A 25346-nucleotide genomic window follows, 5' to 3' on the forward strand; every position below is an offset into this window, starting at 1 on the left:
CTGCTGCTTTCTATTTTTCAGAGTCTCGTATGTTTGTCCTATATGAAATGTCCACGGGTTTTAGTGGTATTAGCAGGGAGAACCAAGAAAAGTACATCCGCTCAATCTCCTCCGATCCATTCTCTTTTATTCACTTGCTTATTTGATTTTCCTCTAGATTGTGAGCTCTTTATGTATATTTTTTGTATCTTCGGTACCTACTCTGGCACATAATCTGTAAATGTTTGCAAAAAGGAAAAAAGAAAATAGAACATGGAATGAAGTAAATGAATTGTACTCCCCTCATTCGTCTTTAGGTGTGTGGTGCCAGGAAGGAGGAGGCTTAATCCTGTTCTGAATGATGAGATTTCTCCTGATGATTTGAGGTTGAGAAAGGAGGCTTGCTCCAAGCAAGAGCTAATACTGCAGTACTTCCCAATTTTTCATGTTACTGAAAATTACCAGCAGGTGGCAGAATAACTGATGAAAGTAGCCTGTTGAGCAAAACATAAGGAGGCTGATTTCCTTTGTGACATAGAAAAATAAAATGGATTGCCTTGTACCCACCCTGGATACAACCCCAAAATATTGCTCTGAGGGTTTGACTTTTTTTTTTTTTTTTTCGGCATTTGAATACAGGTAGCTGCCCAGTGGGAACAGAGATGGAGTAAAAGAAAGTGGGCTTTGTTGGGTTCCTTGGTGACTTGTGACACCAGGATTACTTGGGTTTTGTGAAAATAAATCTCTAGTGTATATTTACTCTTCTCCCTAGGAAAGTGTGGATTGGATGACCGGAGGATTGACACTTTCCTTACACAGCTCTTTAATATTGATACTTTGAAAGCCAAACAAAGCAATAAACTCCCCATAAACATTTGGCATCCTACCATTCATTTTTTCTATCAGGCCCTGCTGATTTTTGCTTCAATTTTTTAGTTCTCTTCTTCACTTATTATCAAAAGTGTTTTCTGATCTTAAATCGTGGGGGTTGCTTTTTAAACTTTATATTTGAACTTATGTGCAGAGAATTAATCACAGTGACCAAAAAATGTCTGAGAGGAGACTTGATTGCCTCTTTCATTTTTGGTTTTCTCAAATTTTTATTTTGAAAAATACCAAACGTACAAAAATTTAAAATAATACAATTTCAATTACCCTTCACCAAGATTCGTTAACATTTTGTCATATTTGTTTTCTGTCTCCTATAAAGCGAATTTACATACATTGAGGGGTATGGTTTTTAAGATTCCTTCAGTCTAGGTATTCACTCCAGTTTTCTTTTCTTTCTCCTCTCTCCCTCTCTTCCGTCTTCATATTTGAAATTTTTGAAGCTCCAAAAGTCTTCTCTTAGTCTCCCACAAGCGAATTATGCTCAGATCCTGCTGACAACCAACCACCCATAGGCTGAATCACTTTTACTTGTCTGTAATGTTCGCTTTGGTCAACAAAGTTTGGCCTAAATTCACAAGCGATTAAAAAAAAAAAAAAAAAAAACTGCTATAGGACCTCTATATTCCTTAAGGAAAAATTCCTGGGAGAGCCCAGCTAGGGGCTTTTACTTTTCCGCTGATCGCAATTCAGGAAATACTGCAAACACCGGAAGCTGAGAGTTTCCTATTAGTCTTTAGATCTTTTCTCCGGACAGTTGTCTTTAATTTTGGAAATTGCGATCGTGTGCATACGATCCTCACTTAGCTTTGGGAGCCAAGCTGGAGCGTTCTTTTCAGGATTTTCTACTTAAAGAAAAAAAGAGAGTTTTCTACGAGGAAAAAGTAGTTTCGGCGGGGTGAGAGCCCAGTAGTCACGAATCTCAAAATCTAGCTAGCTGAAAGAACACACGTCACAGAATGAGTAAGCAGAGACACACACTGACTTAGCCTCATATATTCGTATCCGCGAAGACTTACTATCGTCCCTGGTGGTCTAGTGGTTAGGATTCGGCGCTCTCACCGCCGCGGCCCGGGTTCGATTCCCGGTCAGGGAAGCATTTGTTTTCTCTCCTGAATACTTTTAATGATTAACTTCGTTTCTTCTACTCAGTTCCCACATGGGTGACCTTAGCTGAAACATAGGAAATACAGAAGAACATAAAAAATGGCTTAGAATTCTACCCGTTTTTGAAATACAAAATGGAATAAGGCTCTACATGCTCTTTTATGACAAACTATTTTTAAAGTTAATATATTTCTAACACTTTTCAGTGGAAATAAATATACTTTAGCAAAATAATATTTTCTTTTAACTTAATTATTTAATTTCTGTAAAGGTAATATAGTCACATGGTTTAGGATTCAAATATGCAAAAGGGCATAACTATCAAACCTAATTTTCACCTCTGCCTTCTAGTTTTCTTCTAATAAGGCAGTCAATAGTACGTTTTGTAATTATACTGTAATGTAAGTATACTATAAATATAAAATATAAATTTATTCTAAATGCAAATACATTCATACATACATATATCTAAATACGTTCCTCTTTCTTACACATATGATAGCAATCCATGCACACTTTTCTGAACTTTGCCTTTTTCACTTAACATATATTTAAAAAAATAGTTCCAGATTACACACGAAGACCTTCCTCATTCTTTTGTATGGTACATAGTATTCCATTGTATTGATACTCCATAATTAATGGAACCAGCTTCCTATTGATGACACTTAGGATGTTATTCTAATCCCTTGCCGCCATAAAAATAATCTTCTACATGTCATTTTGTCGTCATTGTTTAGTCGCTAAGTCGTGTCGGACTCTTGCGTCCCCATGGACTGAGGCCTAACAGGCTCCTCTGTCCAAGGGATTTTCCACGCAAGAATACTGGAGTGAGTTGCCATTTCCTTCTCCAGTCATTTTGTACATGTGTAAAATAAATGTCCAAGAACTGAAATGCTGGTTCAAAAGATATGTGCTTTTGTGGATGGGTAGTGCCAATATGCCCTCCTTCAAGGTCCTATCAATTTATACTCCCACCAGCAATGTACAATATAAACGTATTTTTTTTTACAAGCTCGTGGGTTTTCATCAAAATGAATTTGATCAATTGTGTTTCTGAACTTTTAGGTTTTTGTCCTTAAAATTTTGGCTTTACAAATAACACTTTAATGAACATCTGTGTGAATATATCATTGTCTATCCTTGGATACTGCTTTCTGATAAATTCATAGAAGTAGAATTACCATTTCATATATTAGATGGATTAAATAATTAAATATAAGAACTGAAACAATTAAAGATAGTGGATAATTATCTTATTGGGCTGGAGAAGACTTTTTCAAGATAAAAACAAACAGAAATCAATACTGACAGTTAAAACTACATAAAAACAGAAAACTGCCCATCTGAAATCCTATAAATAATATTAAAAGACAAATGGCAAACTAGCATGTCAGTAATATACATATAATACAAATACCCAATAGAAAAAGTCAACCAAGTGTATGATTTAGTTCTCAAAACTAATACAAATAATTAGTAAAGTTTATGAAAAATGACCAACTTCAGTAGTAGTACAGTAAATACAAGTTAAAATGAGACTCCAAATTTTTATGTTACACTTTTGAAAAATGAAAAGGAAGATGGTATCTAATTGGCTGATGTAATTTGGTAATACACTTTGAGTGAGGTTGCGCCACACAGCAATTTGGCAATATGTATCCAAATCTTAAAAATGTAGCTTTTCAATGGCAACTTTACCTCTATGCATTTGTGCTGAGGAAGCAATCTCAAACGCTTAACAATATGTGTACAGAGATAACACCCACATTAAGGCCTGAACTTGTCCGCTGGATTTCAGAGGCACGGTTCAAGACAATAGATAAGCTAAATCGATTTCCCTTAAACCTCTGAAACAACTAAAAAACTACCCAATTTTTTTAATATACTCACAGAAGAAATCCTAGAGGTCTTCTTTTCCTTTTCGTCCTTTGGCTTTATGTTGAATATTTCGCAACATAAATCCCTAAACATGAAACAGTCAGACGAAAATAATCAACTCGTCATAGGGAAATAAACCAGCTTAGTTTCCTGTGTGCGTTGGTGGTATAGTGGTGAGCATAGCTGCCTTCCAAGCAGTTGACCCGGGTTCGATTCCCGGCCAACGCAGTGCCTTTCGTTTTTATCAGGCCAAACGGAGGGAGAAAGATCTTTTGACCACCCATTTGTCCTCAAAGTCTAATCCTTCAGGGAGTTTCTAGCGAGAGTGGAGCTCCAGGTTTCTTGCTGCTACCAAGCCAAGCCTATCTGCTGGGTTTGGCCTCTTGCTTCGCACCTGTTTACGATAATTTTCCTTTGGGGGGCCTTTAGGTAATGTCCGTAAAGGACTATGATTTTATCTGTTTTTCTGAATACTCCGAGACGGCTTAGATTTACTGAAGAGTCAGCCCAAGAGTCCTTAGTTTCTGAGAGCGGGCGCCGAGGAACGGTGAGGGAAGCAAGAAAAAAAATAGAAAGGGACCTCAAAGCCTTTCGCAACTCACCAACTCCGCTTCTCTTTCGGTTCTAACATTCAGGAAACAAACATCAGCTCCAGGGTACCAGGTGGAGGTTTAAATAGGCCGAACGCCTTGAATATTTGGAGGGGAAAGAGAGAAGTGGTTTGAGGAAGGCGACTGGGGACGCGGTCCCCCGGCTGCAGGCGACAGACCTCTCAGATCTCGACAGTGCGCCGCCGTCCAGCAGAGGGGGTGATATTGGTGCAGGCACCGTGGGATTCTGGGACCCAGATTCGGGTGTCAGACCTGGCTTCGAAGTTGTGAGTGGAAACATTTGGGTTTATGTGCGAATAGCGCCAACTAGGCAAAGAAAGCTACAGTAAGATAATCCTGTTTCAAAGGATATTAAATCCAGCCGCACTGCGCCGCCGCGAAGGTAGCACGCCGTGATCGTATAGTGGTTAGTACTCTGCGTTGTGGCCGCAGCAACCTCGGTTCGAATCCGAGTCACGGCAGATGACTGTAATTCGCGTCAGCAGTCCTTCGTTTTCGGAAACTTTTAGCGACTAAAAAAAAAAAAAAAGTTTGTAATCCACTTTTGCTCAAGACTGCATCGCAGAATGTGCAGTCTATGAATTAGACGAATAACTGTCTCACTCCGCGGAGCTCACTCTGCGGCTCATCGACCTAGACGAACCTGACCAGCCCGGGCAGAGGCGCTTTCAGGGCGGTGTGAAGCGCCTCGGAGCTGCGAGAAAAGCCTGCCTTCACCTGAGCAGAGAAGACAGCTTTTCGCGGGTGACTCCGGAACTCAGCACCTCTTCCAGAAGTTGGAGAAACGAACGTTTCGGAGAGTGGAGTGAAATCTCCCGTGGGCCCCCAAGCCTGAGGCTCTGAATTCCATCCCGACTTGAAATCTCAGTGGGGCTTTTACCCGTAATGAATATGGTCTTTTACTCAGGTCACACGAAGTTTAGTATTTAAAAACAAAATCGTACCCCAAATGAATAGTGAATTGGACTTATTTTCCCGAGAGACGCGTCCGTCAGCTTCACCTCCACCTCACCCCCTGGTCCTAATGGCTGACCGGGGAAAAGGGTTTCGGACCCGGAAGGAAGCAGGAGGTTTCGGGAGAGCAGGTTCCCGCTCCGCTCCTAGTCCCTGCGGCAGTTTGCGCCTGTCATCCCCTTTCCCTTGCGCTTTTTCGCCTCTTCTTCAGTATTTCGGGTCCCAGACACCGGGTTATCAAAGGAATTTGCTAACCAAAAGGTCTCAAAACCGGTCTAAAAGGAATCTGAAGAAAGGTCGGGGTTTCAGGATTCGCGATTCCTGGGTCCTCGGCAAGCCCCCCTGGCCTCGCGCAGTCCCGTCACTATCGAAGCCTCGAGTTTTTTGGTGGCAAAGGCTTCTAGTACATTTATAAAATCCTAGAGCCCCAGGATGCTTTCAAATTAAGTTGCGTATATCTTTGACCGTGCAGGTAGGCCTTTGAAAGAAACTACACTTCTGTACGAAAGGCTTTGCGTACTGGCGCCCGGCTAGCTCAGTCGGTAGAGCATGAGACTCTTAATCTCAGGGTCGTGGGTTCGAGCCCCACGTTGGGCGACACAAGGTTTTGTTTTGCCTACCCACCTTCGGTTTTATTACATCTTCCTTTATTCGCTGCCAACTGAACCAGCAGCTTCTAAATAACTATTGTGGTCACTGCTGTTTTAAACTTCAGCAAACTACTCCAGAAATCGCCTCTATTTGCCCAAATTTCAGCAAAAAGAGGAATCTGGGCTACCGATTCCAGCATCTCAGGTTGAGACCAGGGGTCCCTTATCCACGGCCTCCTGGACCCAGGTTCCTCCGAGGACCGAATCCGCGGCCCGCGGAGCTCCCCCTTTGTTGTGTGCCGGAAGTGAGCTTCATCTGCTGTTCCCCATCGCCTCCCATCCTTCGTATTACCTCCCGAACACCATCCCCGAACCCCGCACCCCCCTCACCCTCACCCCCACCCCAGCTGTGGAAAAGCCGTCTTCCACGAACCTACTTCCTGGTGTCAAAAAGTTGGGGACTCACTGTCTTAGGACATGACCAAACGGAAACACTTTCGTTCTCTTTTAGTCAGTGGGAAATTTTGGATGAGGTGTTGAAGTGCCTTCTTCGGTAGTTAAAAAGTTCGCCGTTAGGTGCTAAGCAACGTGCTTTTGCTTTCTTGGTTTTGAAACATTCATCAGCCTCAAAGGACTGATCTCCAAAAGAAAAAGAGGAGAGGACCCAGGAAAAGAAGCTGAGGAGGAGGGACGCGGAAGAGCAAAGAAAGGGGGAAAGGATCGGGAGGAGCAAGGATGAAGGCCTGAGAGGGGCAGGCGGGGAGATTGCAGTACTGTCATTGGATGAGTATATCCGGCCTCTCTGGAACGCTGCACGCAAGCTTTTTGAATTGGCTATTGATCGGTCATTTTGAGTTAACTATGGATCGAACTTTGCTCTAACCCGGAAGGCCCGAGGTTGTTTACGTTGTCCCTGCTAAATCTCCCGTTCAGTGTTGGGATGGGTGGTGTGAGTAAAGTCCGTTTTCTAGGTGAGTGGAAGCCGAGTTTGGCAGCAGTCATCAGGCTTCTCCACCACAATGCGGACATTCCCTCTTAATTCGTCAGACAGATCTTCCCACTTCTCCGGAAGGATCATTAGCCAGTCCTACTCTTTTTTTTTTTTTTAAGTTTGTAAATGTTTAGACTCCATTATTTATGGAACCATCTCCAAAATCATCAATACAGTAGCCAATTATTCTCAAGGTATTGTGTCAAGATAAGCATCACCAAAATCCGCTGGAAACTTTTGAGAAATGCATATCCTGAAGCCCTACCTCAGACAGATTCAGAAACTCTTGAGGTGAGCCCAACAGACAGTCTCACCAGGTGATTTGGATAAATGCTCAAGTTCAGGAACAGATGTGTTAGAGCAACTTCCTTTCCTATCAACCAAGATGTACCATGTTCTTGGGTAGGATACTCAACATCAGAAAGATAACACCTCTCCTTAACCTGGTGTCTGAATTTAACAGTTTTCACTAAAATGTCAAGAAATTTTTTTAAATTCAAGCTGGATAACATATAATCATAAAGTTTAAATGGAAAAATAACAAGCAGTAACTGTCAGGGAAATTCTTTTTTAGAAAGAGGAATGAGGACGGACTAACCCTATGAAATATTAAAATGCCATAAATTATAATGATTAAAGTGGTAAAATATCTTGTATGAATGAAACAGCAATCAATAGGACAGCACAAAGTCCAAAAATGACCAAAATATATAAAGAAATGTAACATAATAGAAAGAGGGACTTGAATCATTAATTCTAATGAGCAATTTTTAAATAACTAGGTAGCTGTCTGAGAAAAAAATAATGGTCAATAAATCATAAGCTTTGTGTGTTCAGTCGCTTAGTCTTGTCAGACTTTTTGAGACTGCATGGACTGTAGCCTGCCAGGCTCCTCTGTCCATGGAATTCTCCAGGCAAGAATACTGGAGTGGGTTGCCGTGGCTCCCTCTAGGGGATCTTCCTAATCCGGGGATCGAAACCGCGTCTCCTGCATCTCCTGCATTATAGGCAGTCTTTACCGCTGAGCCACACCAGGGAAGCTCAGTGATATCCTTTATATAAAAGTAAATTCCAAATTGATCAAAGATTTAAAATAAAAATGAAAAGGAATATAAAATTCTTATAGAAATATGAAACAATTATTTTGTTTTCTTGGGGTGTGTGTGGAAAAGGCTGTTCTAACTATGACACAAACTCAGTCCTGAGAGAAAATATTGATTAATTTCACTATATAAATGAATGGAATCTCTGTAAGAAAAGTTGAAAGACAAATGACAATTTGGGGAAGTATTTGCAACTCATATTGTGTTAAAAACCCTCCATTTTGAGTTAATTCTTTGGTGTATCAACATCCTTCTCACAGGCCCCTTGTGAATGCACACACAAAAACAACTGAAACCCCTTGAAAAGCAACCCAACCGGGACTCTAACTTTCCCCTCCTCCCTCCACTTCCCTGTCTCCCTGCTGCTCCCTCTTCCTCCTTCCTTTCTCTCTTTCTCCATCTTGGGTTGCTTTCCTTAGACCCCACTCAGGACCCCAGTGAAGGCTACAGTGCAAAGGCCCTGGCTCTCACTGCTCCCCACTTGTTCAACTGAACACCCTGCCCACTGTGCTTCTGCGTGGCCCTGCGCTTGCCAGCGGTGACCCCACTCTGGGAACTGAGAGTATAATAACCTCCTCTTCTGTTTCTCCTCCCTTCCTGTGGCTGCACCAAATTTATCATACCATGCTGGAAATCTACATTCTTAGAACACACATCATGTACAAAAGACTAATTTCCCTAATATTTACAGAACTATAAGCCAACAAGAAATAAACCAATAACCCAATAAAAATTTCAAACATATAAAGAATAGAAAATATAAAAGGCTATTGCCCCATGAGAAGATACTTAACATTCAACATTGCTGTTAACAAGAGTAGTGCAATTTAAAACTAAGTTGAAATAACATTTTCAGTCATAAGAAATGGTAAATTTTTTGAAGTTTAATAGTTGGAGAGTGAATAAACATTGTTAACAAGAGAGTGAATTGGTACAAGTTCTACAGGGTGCTTTTTGAACAATATAAAAACTTTTCACAAACTTTTTTTTTACTTCAGCAATCCACATTTAGAACTTTATCCTACAATATAGCTATACAAGTGTGAAATTGTGTACAAAGTTATTCAAGAAACACTTTTTATTAACTAAAAAACTGGAAACTCTCCAAAGGTCCATCAGTTTGGGGGTGACTAAATAAATGGCAATACAACCACACAATTAAATATAGCTGTAGAAAAGAATGAGAAAGCTCTTGAGAGAAGACTTACAGAAATTGGTTATAATTCAATGATAAATACATGGAAAATTAAGCAAATGGAAAAGTAACATAATTTTACTGCCAAGGGAAAAATATATTCAAAAAGTGATAACATTAAATTCTGTTACTAGTTTGTATAGTAAAAATGATAATCATTAATCATTATGATTATGTATGTATGTATATCAATATGATATACTAGGGTTGATATACTAGGGTTTCCCAGAGAAACAGAACTAATAGAAGATACACACATATGTATATAGAAATTTAGTTTGTATACAGAGATGTTATTGTGGAGGGTGGTAAATATAAAACTCTTCAGGGTAGGCCAACAGGCTGGAAACCCAGGGAAGAATTGATGTTGTAACTCTAATCTGAAAACAGAGTCTAGAGGCAGAATTCTGCCTTTCTTTGGGGATCTAAATCTTTTTCTCTTAGAGCCTTCAATGGATTGGATGAGGCCTACTCACATTTTGGAGGGTAATCTGCTTTACTCAGAGTCTTAAATGTTAATCTCATCTAAAAAATACCTTCAAAGGAACATCTGGATTAATATTTGACCCAGTATCTGGGTACCATGGCCTAGCCAGATTGACACATAAAATTAACCATTACAATTGGGAAAATGGAAAAGTGGAAAATGTATATGTGTGCGTAGTGGTCAGTGTAGTGGGAGTATGTAAAGGAGAGATAAAGTGCTTAAAACTAGAAAATCAAAAATTAACAATATTTATTTATAGAAACAAATGAATAACCAATCACTGATTAAAAGAATTTAAAGTAGTTACTTCTAGGGAGCAGGAAATGGCAGAGAGGTTCAGGGGACTGTCAGTTTTCATTACCAGGTTTTTAAGTGTTTGACTTTCTAAACTATGTGCATATACAAGCTTGCTAAAAATAAATACTAAATGAAAAAGCTTTTCATATGTTGTAATGTTTCAAGTATTTTACCAATTTGTTGTCTTTTGAATATTGTAGAGGAACAGTTCTGCTGTGGCACCCCGGTGACCTTCTATGTATTTGCACAGGCCACAGAAGCGAAGACCTTGAAGTGAAACTATTGTGAAACTTACCACAAGGCAAAGCACCTTGTGATTGTCCCCAAACAGGAGAGGACGGGAGGCTTGTGAAGAGCAGCCAGGAGAGTTTCCATTCTCCTCCCTGTCTACCCTGGGACAGTTTTTCATTGCCTTGCAACTTCTTAAACACACTTAAGGCATTCTGCCTACCTCCTCACTCCTTCTCTGAGGACAGCTGCAGACTGTAAAACTCTTAGCTGCAGTCTAGAATTAACTCCTCAATAACAGGGTATCCCACAACTTGCATTGCAGTCACTGACCCCTTTTGTTTCAGTGACATCCCTTTGGATGTTGGGGATGAGGACTTGTGAAGTCTATACCTCCAACTACTCTTCCTTTTGCTGTATATATAAGTAATAAACCAGCTGAATCTAAAAGTGGCTTGTCATTGCAATGAGAAGGCCGTGCACCTCAACTAGAGAAAAGCCTGTGCAGCAAAGACCAAGCACAGTCAAAAATTAAAAAATAATGACAATAATAATAAAAGTGACTTATATCTTTACAGGCTGAATCACCCAGGCCTTGACTTTGCCAGATGTTGACTGCTTCATTTACCTTTTTTTTTTTAACTACATATGTACATGTGAAAGTGGCTCAGACCTGTCCAACTCAGTCCATGGAATTCTCCAGGCCAGAATACTGAAGTTGGTATTCCTTCCCTTCTCTAGGGGATCTTCCTGACCCGGGAATCAAATCGGGATCTCCTGCATTGCAGGCAGATTCTTTACCAACTGAGCTATCAGGGAAGCCCTTTTTTGCTAAACAAATTCTTAAACTTTTTATGTACATAAAGGTATTGGGTTTTTTTTCTTTCCCTAGGAATTTTGAGTTTTACGTCATTCTTAGAAAAAACTTTTCCCTACAAGACAGTAGAAGTTTTATTACAGGTATTTTCTGAAGGAAGAAAGTTGTAATTGTTCTTCTGCTAATGAGCTGAACAGATGCAGTGAGCTCTCAAATAACTTTGTGGCATATTCCCTGAAGCCCTCTGAAACCCAGACCTGCTGAGGAGTAAGAGGGTTTCCTGGGACCTCCCAACTCAGGATTCTTGGGCTCTAAGAAGGGGATGCAGTCACTAAATAGATGGTGCAACATTTTGGGGGCTAGCTATAGTGAAGAGCAGTTACTAGGCCTGATTGGCCAAGGGGAGAGAGCTGTTTCTAGAACCTGGGAAAGCAATAGTTGTAGGTAAGGCTGTAACTATAGTATAGTGCCACCGAACAGTAACTGTCCTGGGGAGTGGCAAAGAACACAACTACTGCCAACCTGCAGGAAACAATTACCCTGACTTCATATTCCTCCCACCCTCCCCATTCCCAGTCAGTACATCCCATTGGCTGTAGCCAACAAGAAGCAGTGGGCAGAGGAGTCTTTCTGCACAGTTCAAGAAGACTCTTTCTGGGGTGTATGATAGGGTGGCTAATGATGAGAATATATATGGAGGAACAAATGCATAATACCCAGCAAATACGGTCTTTCCATTCTTGAGATTAAAAATAAATAGTCCCATGTGTACTCTCTCCTCCACCCGCACTGCTTCCCCTGTTGGTGTGGTACATTTGTTATAATTGATGAACTAATATTGATTCATTATTATTAATGTTAATGGTTTCCACTGGGTTTATGCTTTGTGTTGTATAGTTTTAGTCCTGAGATTTTTAATTGTGAAAGCATCTCAGCTGCATTTTCAAATAGGTTTTTCAAAAAAGGTTTTTTATTTCCTGAATTCTTTCATTTACTTGAGAATATTTATTTGTCATTTTTAGACCTGTATATCTGGAGTGGAGATATGTATGCATGTATACTTTTAACTGGCTGCTTTTCATACCATAGCTAGATTCTCTTTTCCACAAAAATACTGGTAATGCAACTGAAATTTCAAAATGTAGAGGTTTTAGATTTTTTCCTTTCATTTTTGTTTGTTAAATTAATTATCTGTGAGCTTCTAGCTCAAATCAGACAAGCAAACAAGGGGAGAAAGAAGCAAAAGAAAATTTTGTGGAATTTCTAGATCCCGGTGCTTTAAGAAGTCATAGAAATTGTTATTTGCCCAAGATTGCAGAGGAAAGGCTGTGACTGTGGGTTCATGGCTGGCCTTGTGGCTTCAGCATCCTTTAGTCAAGTTTGAGTTACAGCCTGGCTTGCCCAAGGTTTTTAATATATATATTTATAAAGTAGGTGACTATTTTATTATAAAAATCATAAAGTCATGCTGTTGACTTTATTAAAAATAAAATTTTTTATTTTATTAAAAATAAATTTGTTTATTGATAACCATCAAGTTGGTATTTGTTTGGCCTTTGGGAATGAGTAGTGGAGATGAGAATTTTCTCAATATATGTCCCGTTCTATAATTCCTTGATTTTTCTGTGTACACACACACACAATCTCTCCAGGAAGAAAAAATAAAAGAACTACACAGGACAACTTCTCTCCCACTCATGTGAGTATTAAGTCTGTGCAATTAAGTCACTATGAAGGCATTTTAGACACTTGAGGAATGTCTATGTTACCACCTATTCTGCACTGAATATTGATGTCCCTCCCAAGTTCATATGTTGAAGCACTAACTCCCCATTGTAACAGTATTAGGACTAGGTGGAGCCGTTGGCAGGTAGGTTTAGATGAGTTCCGGAGGGTGGAGCCTTCACTAATCATTCTGGGATTAGGTCCTTATAAAAACAGAAGAGACCCTCAGTGTACAGGCCTTATGCAAGCCTCGGGGAAGAAGACCCTCAACAAGAACTATATCGGTCCCGGACCCTGACCTTGGACTTTGCAGCCTCCAGAACTTTGAGATAACCTGAAGTTGCAAGAAAGGACTTTGAGCAAGTAAAACGTACGTCTCTGGGTGGGCTCGAACCACCAACCTTTCGGTTAACAGCCGAACGCGCTAACCGATTGCGCCACAGAGACACGGGAACCTAACCCGGTAAATTTGTGTCCTGATCCCAGAAATTGCTTTTCAGCCTCTCGCCGGGACTATCTTCACATTCCCATACTTCGGAAACCCGAGTTGTGCGCGAGACCCTGAAGCCCAGAGTTGGTGTCGCTGGTCACGTTTGGACATCGATAGAACTTCTGGGGGTCAGCTAAGGGGCTCTGACAGCCGAAGGCCAGATCCACAGCCTTCCCACCGGCTCCTCCGCACCTCAACACCCGCCCTGCACCAGGTGACTACCGCAGCCTCCCGGGCACTCCGTGCCAAGGACACGAACCGGCTGTGCCCCCACTGCGCTGCCCACGCCCTGTGCCTCCAGCTGTGGATTCCGACCCACAGGCACCTCGGAATTGCTCGCGGTGCAGCGGGTCCTCCAGGGCAGGGCCTCGCACCTAGTAGTTCAGTTCAGTTCAGTCGCTCAGTCATGTCAAACTCTGCGACCCCATGGACTGCAGCACGCCAGGCTTCCCTGTCCAAAACCAACTCCCGGAGCCTACTCAAACTCATGTCCATCGCACCTAGTAGGCACTCATAGGTGCCGGGCGAAGGATGCACACCACCCCCAAGGTCCTAGGGCAACCAAGAATTTCAGTGTGTGCTTTAAGCTTTTGGACCTACGAGGAACCCCGGAAACGGAAGGCGGAAAAGCTTTCTCCAAGCCGGAGGCGCTTTTGTTCCCGGAGCAGATTAAGAACAAGGCAAATGTCCCGACTTCGGACATGTGCGCACTGGGACCGAAGCGAGCTACCCACCGTGGACTGCGACTCAGCCGCAGTCCCGGGTCGTCCGTCCTGAGGGGAGGGGAGGGTCGACCAGGGAAAGCTGAAGAGGAGAAGAAAGCGGGTGGGAGTGCAGGCAGCCCGGGGAGGGAGAGAGAGTGCGCGTGCTAGTGCTCTGGCCATTGAGGGAAAAGGCCAGAAGAAACGGGAAGTGCCTATTTTCGTTAGATCGCTTTGATTACCATCTCCCTGCCTCCTTTCTGTCGGCCACGATTATTTACTGTTGTATGCTCTCGAATTGGAACGACTGATGTTCCTCTCTGAAATGGTTGGCTAAAGACCATCACGCCCTGAGGAGTCCAAAACTCTAAGCGCGTGGCGAGGGGCCCGCGGCCCCGCGCGGTAGAGGGTGCACACCTCCGGCTCACCCCATGAGGGTTGAAAACGCTCCCCCAGGGGTACTCCGACTCCGCCCCAGCCCTCTGCGGCTGGGAATCGGCGGCGCGATGCCTCTCCGCCCTCCTTGCCTGAGGAGTGTTAAATGTTACTAACCCGGCGTACTGTCAAGTAGATGCACGGTCAGGGAAGGCCTAGTATCATTCCTGGAGTAATGCTGACTGTTTACTAAAGGTAGGATGATGACAACTGTAGCTTTAATCCCACATTAATAGAGCTGGAAGTCCACAATAGTTTTGTGGTCTTGTGTGGGCTACCTGCAAGCAGGAACTCTGACTTTTTCCCCTCAGTAATAAACTTAGCTAATACTCTGTTTATCAATATGCGTGTTCCTTTGAGTCTGGATTTCTTATTTCCCCAACAGCCCCCACAGAAGAGGTGGAAGATGCCGGGGTGGGTGTTGCTGAGACACAGAAAAGTGCATTTGGTGCTGTGTGAACTCTCCCTTGTGAACCTTGGAGAAAAGTACTCACAATTGTCGTGGAGTGTCAGAAAATTCCAATAACAGGACTAAGGAGGTGGATCTGTTAAATCTCAGTGGGACATTCTTGGGATGAATTGGATAAGATCCTTTCGTCTTGGATGTCTGAGGTTCCATCTGGGTGGAAATGAGCAGGGAGAGGCCTTTCTACAAGACCGGGAGAAGGGTGAAGTTGCTCCCTCAACCCGACCCCACCTCTGAGCAGTAGTTTCTACCCACTAGCTGGGTCTCTCCTTGAGCTCAGAAGTAGCATGGTTGTAGTTTGTGACTTATGCTGATGAGCCTTGGGGAGGAGGGAATCCATTATACTTATTACAGACCTATTTCCTCATTAGCAGCTCTCCGAGTTTGCCTTCGGTCTTCCCCAAGCCATTTTACATTTGGGCAACTGATCCCAAGCTGGTAGGGAGGAAAGCTCATGGCTCTTCATCATCCTGCTAGCTCAGTTTGTAGCGTGCAAAACTTCTAATTTTAAAGTCTTGAGCATAGCCCAGCATCCAGTGCATTTTATTTGGTTTTCTTTGGATTAGTAGCCGCAGTTTCAGGGCTGTACTGCTCCCTACAGTGGCCATGAGGGAGTTTGTGGTCCTTCTCATTGGAACTCTGTTCCAGGAACCACTACTTTTTCTGTTTTGATAGTAAAAATAGTGATGTACAGTAGTTTTAATTCCTCTGAGGCTGGCAGAACCCATGATCTTTTATTTTGCACCACCCCAACTCTAGGGTCATCTTGGGTCTAAGCAAGGGAGGTCGATTGTGTAAGCTCAGTCTTCCTGCTCATTCTTTTTATGATGCTGTGGAAGCCCCCAGAGACAACTGTATTTGATTCTATGCATTAAAATTCATTGATCTAAGAAGGCTGTGCAGGTTTCAGCAGATCATCAAAGGAGGTTTTTGGTAGAAGAAAGATTAAAAACCCAAACACATAGAGATATTGGTGGGACCAAGTCCCAGGTCCTGGGTTCATCCTAATTACAGGTGGGGAAGAAATGGAAAGGAAGACTCAGAAGAAAGAAGGGCAGAACTGGGAGGAAGAATAGGAAAGGGGAGGAAAGAGACAGATTCAAAGGAGAAATTTAGTCACTGGTCCCCAGTTATATGACAGCTTGTCTCTCTGGGTCTCCCCTAGCAAACTTTATCCTAAGACAGACATCCTTCCACCCATCTGATTCTGGGAATTCTAACATTTCCTATTAGGTCTACCAAGCCTACACCAAGTGCCCTCTTGTCCCTTTTAGATAGCTTTTTGCTAATCCTTTCTTTTGTGGTCCTAGGAGAGTCTGCAGGAGAGGCAAACTTCACCTTAAGCCTCTTGTGGTCTCCAGCTGGGCCTGAGAATTAGATTGACATAAGACAGACTGACAGGAGGAAAACATACTGATTGTCACATGTCTATGGGAGCCCCAATAGGAAAGTGAAAACCCAAACAACTAACTAGACCTAAGTATTTATATACAAGGTTGAACAAAGAGAGGTCATGATGGAAAAGTAAAATATATGGGAAGACTAAAGGAAGATATGAGTTAACAAAATCTGTTTGTGTGGATTTCTCTGGGCCTTGACTTTCTGTCTCTGGTGATAAAAATGTACTTGCTGTTTTCCAAATGCCTTTAGCTTAAAATAATTCTTAGGCCTAATTGGCATGTTTTGGAGTAGCATGTAGTTGAACATTGGAACATAGCCAAAGAACAGGATACTGAGCCCTATCTTCTCCTGGTGCTGTGAGATCACCATGCTGAAAGTGAATTCAGCAGGCCCAGATCAGTCTCAGTAGCACTTGTTAATAAAGTTAAAAAAAAAAAAAATCCTTCGGCCAGGTCATTTGTAAATATGGAAAACAACGTTCAAATTATTTAGATATCATAATGTTCCTGCCTAAACCTTAATTTTAAAACCACTGAAAATAATCCAGGACTTCCACCTACAGCCATAGTATAATAATGTCACTAGATTAGACTTATTGCCTTCAGTTCAGTTCAGTTCACTTCAGTTGCTCAGTTGTCCGACCCCATGAACCACAGCATGCCAGGCTTCCCTGTCCATCACCAACTCCTAGAGTTTCCCCAAGCTCATGTCCATTGAGTTGGTGATGCCATCCAATCATCTCGTCCTCTGTCGTCCCCTTCTCCTTCTGCCCTCAATCTTTCCCAGCATCAGGGTCTTTTCAAATGAGTCAGTTCTTCGAATCAGGTGGCCAAAGTATTAGAATTTCAGCTTCAACATTAGTCCTTCCAGTGAACACCCAGGACTGATTTGCTGTAGGATGGACTGGTTGGATCTCTTTGCAGTCCAAGGGACTCTCAAGAGTCTCCTCCAACACCACAGTTCAAAAACATCAATTCTTTGGCGCTCAGCTTTCTTTATAGTCCAACTCTCACATCTACATGACTACTGGAAAAACCATAGCCTTGACTAGACAGACCCTTTGTTGACAAAGTAATGTCTCTGCTTTTTAACATGCTGTCTAGGTTGGTCATAACTTTCCTTCCAAGGAGTAAGCGTCTTTTAATTTCATGGCTGCAGTCACCATCTGCAGTGATTTTGGAGACCCCCAAAATAAAGTCTGACACTGTTTCCACTGTATCCCCATCTATTTCCCATGAGGTGATGGGACCAGATGCCATGATCTTAGTTTTCTGAATGTTAAGCTTTAAGCCAACTTTTTCACTCTCCTCTTTCACTTTGATCAAGAGGCTTTAGTTCCTCTTCGCTTTCTGCCATAAGGGTGGTGTCATCTGCATATCTGAGGTTATTGATATTTCTCCCGGCAATCTTGATTCCAGCTTGTGCTTCTTCCAGCCCAGCGTTTCTCATGATGTACTCTGCATATAAGGTAAATAAGCAGGGTGACAATATACAGCCTTGATGTACTCCTTTTCCTATTTGGAACCAGTCTGTTGTTCCATGTTCAGTTCTAACTGTTGCTTCCTGCCCTGCATACAGGTTTCTCAAGAGGCAGGTCAGGTGGTCTGGTATTCCCATCTCTTTTAGAATGTCTGCCCTAGTGGCTCAGTGGTAAAGAATCTGTTCGATCCCTGGGTCGGGAAGATCCCCTGGAGGAGGACATGGCAACCCACACGAGTACTCTTACCTGGAGAATTCCATGGACAGAGGAGCCTGGTAGGCTACAGTCCATAGATTCCCCCAGAGTTGGCAACGACCGAAGCGACTAAGCAGCTGTGTGCCCATCAAGTCCAACAACCATCAACCGCTTCTCTCCCACTTCTCCATTAGGACCTCACAAGCGTGGTCTCACCCAGCAAAAACTGTTGAATCTAATCCATTGCAAGTCTCTGTTATTAAGAACATACCAGGGTGCCTCTAGGATACACGTTTTAAAAACTCAAACTGTGTAAACTCCAAGGTGACACGGAAAGTGCAATCAAAATGGAAGCAAGAAGGTAAAATTCAGAGGATGTACATGAAGTACTTATCTCCTGGAAAATAACGTAGAGTCGGGAATGACTTAGCGACTAAACCACAGCAACATCATGTCATACTACCAAGTGAGTACGTGACAAGTCACTCGCAGAATTAGAACACGACAATCATCAGGAACACCCGTAGCCAAAAAAGAAAAAATTGTACTAAAAAAAAAAAAAATCACCACTCTCCCGATTACAAGAGATCAAACTAATCAATGCTAAAGGAAATCAGTCCTGAACATTTGTTGGAACAACTGAGGCTAAAGCTTCAATAGTTTGGCCACCTGATGCATAGAACTGCTCTATTGGGAAAAAACCCGAATGCAAGGAGACAATTAAAGTAGAAGAAAATGTGACAATAGAAAAACATACAGTTTAATACCATCACCGATTAAATACACGTTAATTTCAGTAACGTCACGATGATGGAGAAGAACTGAAATTTAGCATGGTCAACAAGATTAATCTACAGCCCGCCTATATAAAGCTACTGATTTTCAGGAATGGTGAAAAAATGTAAAAAATTAAATAAAAAGCTAAGCGTGGGAGAGTCCATATCTTTACTGTGGTGTTTCAAAAAACTCTTGACATTCTCTTATATCAAAACACAAACTAGCAACCAGTTCTACAAAGAAACATACTCCAGCGGAAAAAACCATCCGGAAATTCACTAGCTTTGCGAAGAAAACTTACTAATGACCGGATGTTACTATAGACTTAGAAAAAGCTTCTTCTGATTTTGGACAAAGAAAATAACAGGGGAAAGCGCGAACGCAGTCCCCCACTACCACAAATTATGCAGTCGAGTTTCCCACATTTGGGGAAATCGCAGGGGTCAGCACATCCGGAGTGCAATGGATAAGCCTCGCCCTGGGAAAACCACCTTCGTGATCATGGTATCTCCCCTGCCAGGTAAGTATGAGTTGCCAGCCTGCCGCCCCACCTCAACCTCATACGCCCTCCACTTTACACACACGCTCACTTTACTCCACGCATCCCCGAGCCGCCTTCGACCTTCCACACAGCGCATCCACGCACTTTCAAGAAAAAAGGCCTGGATTCTCTCCCACGCCACGAGAGACCATATCGTGTTTAAGCACCAGATGACGGACCAGCAGCCCCTGCGCTCAGATATCTACATACGACACGCCCCATCCGTGACGTAAACGGGAACCCGCCCTTCCCTCCAGTCCACGCCCCGCCCTAGTCCCCGCCTCCCTCCTCCCACGCTGTCTGGCCAGGCCAACCGGCAGGCGGGCGCCCTCTAGGGGAAGTGACGTCCGCCTCCCGCTCCTGTTCTCCCACCCACTGGGTGTTGGGGCCTCGCGCGCCCGACTGCCTGCATAACTTTTTGTCCTGCCCAGCATCGGTCTGGCGGTGGGCTGAAGCCTGTCCACCTTTTTCAAATAATGGCGTTCAATGGGGAGAACAGAACATTTAGCAGTCCAAGGGAAACCGGTTCCTTTCAAATCCAGTTGTCTTTGTGATGTAGTATTGTGTGTATGTCTGGTAAGACGCATTAAGCGTCACGACTGGCCGTGAACTCAGTTCCATTCGTGAAAATTGTGTCATTCATCAAAAATTTCATTTATTTTATTTCCAGCTTCAGGTGTGGTTTTGACTCTGAACAGATTTTAACACCTGTCTGTATCCTCTGTCTTATTGAGACAGGCTGGGACCTGGGACCCTTTGCTGCAGGGTTTGGACCTGGACACACTGAGGCAGGAATTTGATGGGCCCCAGGGTGAGCAGTGCAACCTATCCCCTGTAGACAGTTAACTCCAGGCTAAAAGCAGGGACTTCCCTAGTGATCCAGTGATTAACTCCATACTCTGGTTCAGTCTCTGGTCAAGGAACTACATCCCACATGGGACAACTAACAGTTTACATGCTGCAACTAAAGATCCTTCATGCCTAATAAATATTTTGTATAAAGATAAGATGCTCCAAGATAAGGATATTAGGAGGAGCAAGAAGGAGCTGAGTCCTTATTGGATAGAAGATAGAGACCACCTATTTTGCATTCTTGAGGTCCAGGAGACCTTCACAGACTACACATGCTCAGAAAAGTTCCTCCCAGATTAAAAAGGAGGGGAGGAGCCACCCCGTAATTGGTGGTGTCAACCTCCCAGGAGGCCTCTGTGCTACAATCCGTGTTAGCAAAAAAATTTCACATGCGTGTCAGGAAGGGCCCCGAGAGAGGTCAGGTGTGGAAAAAGAGATGAGATAATTGGCCAAAAGTAAACAAAGGCCTGGAAGAAATGCTCTATATAAGTGATTTGAATCACCTCTCTGATGCACTGCTCCTCATTAAGGAGGACACCCACACCCTTTCCAAGTGTGCATCTCTGCCTTACTTCTGTCTTAAATAAGCTGTATATCTATGTGCTCTCTGACTTCTGTTGTGGCTCTAATAATGAACTTTGTACCTACTTTTACAGCTTTTGCCCCTGAGAAATTCATTTTTCAGTAGCAACCCATGCTTCTAGCCCTAGCTCCTGATGGAATGGTGGCTAGGATTCCTGGTTTTCACACAGGCTACCCTGGTCCAATTCCTGGTCCGGGAACAAAGATCTTGCTTCAAGCGACCACTCACTGCTTCAAGCCACCACTCACTGCTTGTGTCCTCAAGATCAAAATGTATCCTCCAGCAACAAAATGCAAAGAAACAATAGGGACTAAAAACAACTGCATGTATGCAGTCGGAGAAAATTATGGACAAGATACAAAAAGACCAAAAATTCAAGTGTCATCTATGAAGAGCTGGTGGCAAAAAGAGGATCAGTTCAATTCAGTTCAGTTGCTCAGTCATGTCCAACTCTTTGCAACCCCATGGACTGCAACACAGCAGGCTTCCCTGTCCATCACCAACTCCCGGAGCTTACTCAGACTCATGTCCATTGAGTCGGTGATGCCATTCAACCATATCATCCTCTGTTGCCCCCTTCTCTATCCACCTTCAATCATTCCAGCATCAGAGTCCTTTCAAATGAGTCAGTTCTTCGCATCAAATGGCCAAAGTATTGGAGCTTCAGCTTCAGCATCAGTCCTTCCAAAGAATATTCAGGACTGATTTCATTTAGGATAGACTGGTTGGATCTCCTTGCTGTCCAAGGGACTCTAAAGAGTCATCTCCAGGGACTCCCCTGGTGGTCCAGTGGTTAAGAATTTGCCTTCCATTGCAAGGGGAGCGAGTTCAATCCCTGGTCAGGGAGCTAAGATTCCACATACCTTGCAGCCAAAAAAACAAAAGCAATATTGTAATAAAATTCAATAAAGACTTAAAAAAAAAAGAGTCATCTCCAACACCACAGTTCAAAAGCTGGGAGCAAAAGCAGAATACTGAACATTCCCCTGGCACACAACACCACCAAACTCATAGGTAAACCACCTAAGTCAACTTTAAAGCCTGACCCCTCTGTAACAGGAGGGAAAGGGGCAGGGCAAAACTTGAAATAATGACATAGCCCAAGGACACAACATAAACCAGTTTTAGAATCATGGGACCAAGATGCGACCAATCAATGGGACCAACTTGGCAGACAAGACTAGACCTTGATCCTCAATCAGCAAGTGAAATGACACACCCAGAGGTGCCATGACAGTTCCAAGGCAATGTTAAAAGATCAAGGAGTGGGTGGTGGCCCAAATCCTGGAAATCTCCACCCCTTCCCCAAAACAGTTGGAATAACCCTCCCACTTATTAGCATACAAAATTACCCAACTTATAAAAACTAACCATGCCACACTTTGCCGCCACATTCTTTCTCTGCAATGGCCCACACTCTGTCTGTGGAGTGTGCTTCTCTTGAATCTGAATAAATCTACTTGTTACTTATCACTTTGTCTCTCTGCGAGACGACTGAATTCTTTCTGCGGAGACATCAAGAAACTGACCAGGTACCATGGGTTTTGGCTGGGTTTGAGTCACAAAGCAAAAACACCCAGTTGTGGATGTCACTAATGTTGGAAGAAAAGTCCAATGCTGTAAAGAGCAATATTGCATAGGAACCTAGAATGTTAGGTCCATGAATCAAGGGAAATTGGAAGTGGTCAAAGAGGAGATGGCAAGAGTAAACATCAACATTTTAGGAATCAGCGAACTAAAATGTACTGGAATGGGTAAATTTAACTCAGATGAGCATTATATCTACTACTGTGGGCAAGAATTCCTTAGAAGAAATGGAGTAGCCATCATAGCCAACAAAAGAGTCCAAAATGCAGCACTTGGATGCAATCTCAAAAACGACAGGATGATCTCTGTTCGTTTCCAAGACAAATCATTCAAAATCACGGTAATCCATGTCAATGCCCCAATCAGTAATGCTGAAGATATTTCGTATTTGAGAAATGAAATCTCCCGCTGTTGGGGAGACAGAGTAGGATATTCTACATTCAATGACCTAGATCCTCGATCCGCATCCTGTGTGCTTTTTGGTTAGTCTTCTTTGGACCTACCCTTAAGCATCACCTCACTCCCACGCCCACTCCCAGCACCTCCTCCGATCTCAGAGGTTTCTTAGGGCTGAGAGGATCTACGAGTGCTGTCTCGGAGGCAGCCACAGGGGGAGGACAGTCCTTCCCGCCATGGTCCTGCCTTTTCTGTTTGGCCCAGTGGTTTCTATTTGTCAGGAGGACTTTGTGAATCTGAGCACAACACATCCTGAGAAAGGGGTTGGCAAATAGCCCACAAAACTACCGACAACTCGGTCTGGGGTTTTCTTCTAGATTGTAAATATTTTCAGATAGGAAGAAAAGGAAAACAACTTTTGACCGAAAAAAAAAAAAAAGATACGATTTCTACTGCCATTTAATGAGAAAGGATGTTAAGGAGGTTGCCTAGTTTTCCAGACTACTGAATTAAGCATTCAGGTGCACATTCGAGGCTGAAAAAGAGGTACTGTTTTCTGGCTGGGAAGGTAACAACAGAAAGCCTGAGAGAAAAGGCGGGGGTGAACAGAGAACTGGATCGAGAAATACGAAGAGGCCCCTTGGGCTGCGAAGGAATGAGTGGGATGCTATCTAAGTAGTATCTCCAGCAATGACAGGCGTGTAATAAGCAAGGCAGCTAACCACGCAAGACATGAAGCCTCTGGAAAGCAGGACACTGCTGGGAAAACGGCTAGTTACAACCTCTCACAAGACGGGCAAACGAGAAGCTCGTCACGCGGCGCCTCCTGACTTTTCCTCCGACTTTGTGTGTTTGGCCCCGGTAAGGGTCTCTCTCGTTGTATCCTGCTCACCAGGAAGCCTCCCGTCACACAAAAACTTTTCACGAATAAGCTAAAAGAACGTTCTTCACAGACCCTGCCACGGGTCTTTGTACCAACTCTTTGAGCTTCGCGTAAGTAGAGAACACTCAACAGCCAGCCAGTCTAACTTACGCGTTTTAGCATTTCTCCTCTGATTGCTACAACCTAACACATACGTTCACCACTAAAACATAAATCTTGTCTTATTTTTCTACACATCAAAAATCAGGGGAAAGCGCGAACGCAGTCCCCCACTACCACAAATTATGCAGTCGAGTTTCCCACATTTGGGGAAATCGCAGGGGTCAGCACATCCGGAGTGCAATGGATAAGCCTCGCCCTGGGAAAACCACCTTCGTGATCATGGTATCTCCCCTGCCAGGTAAGTATGAGTTGCCAGCCTGCCGCCCCACCTCAACCTCATACGCCCTCCACTTTACACACATGCTCACTTTACTCCACGCATCCCCGAGCCGCCTTCGACCTTCCACACAGCGCATCCACGCACTTTCAAGAAAAAAGGCCTGGATTCTCTCCCACGCCACGGGAGACCAGATGGTCTTTAAGCACCACATCACGGACCAGCAGCCCCTGCGCTCAGATATCTACATACGACACGCCCCCGTCCGTGACGCCGACGGGAACCCGCGCTTCCCTCCAGCCCACGCCCCGCCCTACTCCCCGCCTCCGTCCTCCCACGCCGTCCGGCCCGGCCGACCCGCCGGCGGGCGCCCTCTGGGGGAAGTGACGTCCGCCTCCCGCTCCTGTTCTCCCAGCCTCTGCGTGTTGGGACCCGGCGCGCTCGGCTGCTGCCTGCCTGCCTTTTGTCCTGCCCAGCACCGGTCTGGCGGTCGGCTGAAGCCTGTGCGCCTTTTTCCAAATAACGGCGTTCCATGGGGAGAACAGAACATTTCGCAGTCCAGGGGAAACCGGTTCCTTTCAAGTCCAGTTGTCTTTGTGAGGCAGTATTGTGTGTGTGTCGAGTAAAACGCATTAAGCGTCGCGACTGGCCGTGAACTCAGTTCCATTCGTGAAAATTGTGTCATTCATCAAAATTTTCATTCATTTTATTTCCAGCTTCAGGTGTGGTTTTGACTCTGAACAGATTTTAACACCTGTCTGTATCCTCTGTCTTATTGAGACAGGCTGGGACCTGGGACCCTTTGCTGCAAATGTTTGCACCTGGACAAACTGAGGCAGAAATTCCATGCGCCCCACGCTGAGCAGCTGGAATCTGTCTCCCGTGGACAGATACTCCAGACTAAGGACAGGGGCTTCCCTAGTTGTCCACTGGCTAAGATTCCACACTTCCCAATGCCTGGGGCCGGAGTTGGATCCCTGGTCAAGGAACTAGATCCCATCTGGGACAACTAACAGTTTTCATGCTGCAACTAAATATCCCATGTACCTAATAATTTTTTTTTTTTAAGTTTCTTTAACGTAAGATTATGAGGAGGAGCAAGGAAGAGCTGAGCCCCGCCTGGACAGAAAATAAAGAGACCACCTATTTCGTATTTTTGAGGTCAAGGAGATCTTTGCAGACTATCCGTACTTACAAAGCTTTTTCCTGGGTTAAAAAGGAGGTGGACAGAACTACCCCTTAATAGGTGGTGGTAACCTCCACCAGGCCTCTGCGCTACAATCCTTCTTGGCAGAAAGATGCACATGCATGTCAGGAACAGCCCAAG

The 25346-nt window shown here is 43.6% G+C and overlaps 2 long non-coding RNA genes and 7 other non-coding genes across 9 annotated transcripts in view; 5 read left to right on the top strand and 4 right to left on the bottom strand.

Annotated features, from left to right (window-relative positions):
• The window catches only part of LOC122433910, a 34159-nt gene extending 23371 nt beyond the window's left edge, over window positions 1–10788 (top strand). Inside the window, exon 3 of the long non-coding RNA XR_006267206.1 lies at window positions 10284–10788. This is a non-coding gene — a long non-coding RNA (uncharacterized LOC122433910). The remainder of the gene's footprint in view (window positions 1–10283) is intronic.
• On the bottom strand, window positions 1751–4770 carry LOC122433905. The gene is made up of 3 exons (XR_006267203.1): window positions 4458–4770; window positions 3868–3940; window positions 1751–2040 (listed from the first exon to the last, which is right to left on the bottom strand). It is a non-coding gene; the product is annotated as an uncharacterized LOC122433905 (long non-coding RNA).
• On the top strand, window positions 1892–1963 carry TRNAE-CUC. Its single transcript has one exon. It is a non-coding gene; the product is annotated as a tRNA-Glu (tRNA).
• TRNAG-UCC lies at window positions 4012–4083 on the top strand. Its single transcript has one exon. It is a non-coding gene; the product is annotated as a tRNA-Gly (tRNA).
• On the top strand, window positions 4856–4927 carry TRNAH-GUG. The gene has a single exon. It is a non-coding gene; the product is annotated as a tRNA-His (tRNA).
• Window positions 5945–6017, top strand: TRNAK-CUU. The gene has a single exon. It is a non-coding gene; the product is annotated as a tRNA-Lys (tRNA).
• A 2438-nt stretch (window positions 10789–13226) lies between the features above and the next one.
• Window positions 13227–13300, bottom strand: TRNAN-GUU. Its single transcript has one exon. It is a non-coding gene; the product is annotated as a tRNA-Asn (tRNA).
• A 5862-nt stretch (window positions 13301–19162) lies between these two features.
• Window positions 19163–19326, bottom strand: LOC122437503. Its single transcript, XR_006268315.1, has one exon. It is a non-coding gene; the product is annotated as a U1 spliceosomal RNA (small nuclear RNA).
• A 4558-nt stretch (window positions 19327–23884) lies between these two features.
• On the bottom strand, window positions 23885–24048 carry LOC122437514. Its single transcript, XR_006268326.1, has one exon. It is a non-coding gene; the product is annotated as a U1 spliceosomal RNA (small nuclear RNA).
• Window positions 24049–25346: the final 1298 nt, after the last annotated feature.

This window comes from Cervus canadensis, chromosome 2, assembly GCF_019320065.1.
Source record: "Cervus canadensis isolate Bull #8, Minnesota chromosome 2, ASM1932006v1, whole genome shotgun sequence".
NCBI classification, from domain to species: domain Eukaryota; kingdom Metazoa; phylum Chordata; class Mammalia; order Artiodactyla; family Cervidae; genus Cervus; species Cervus canadensis.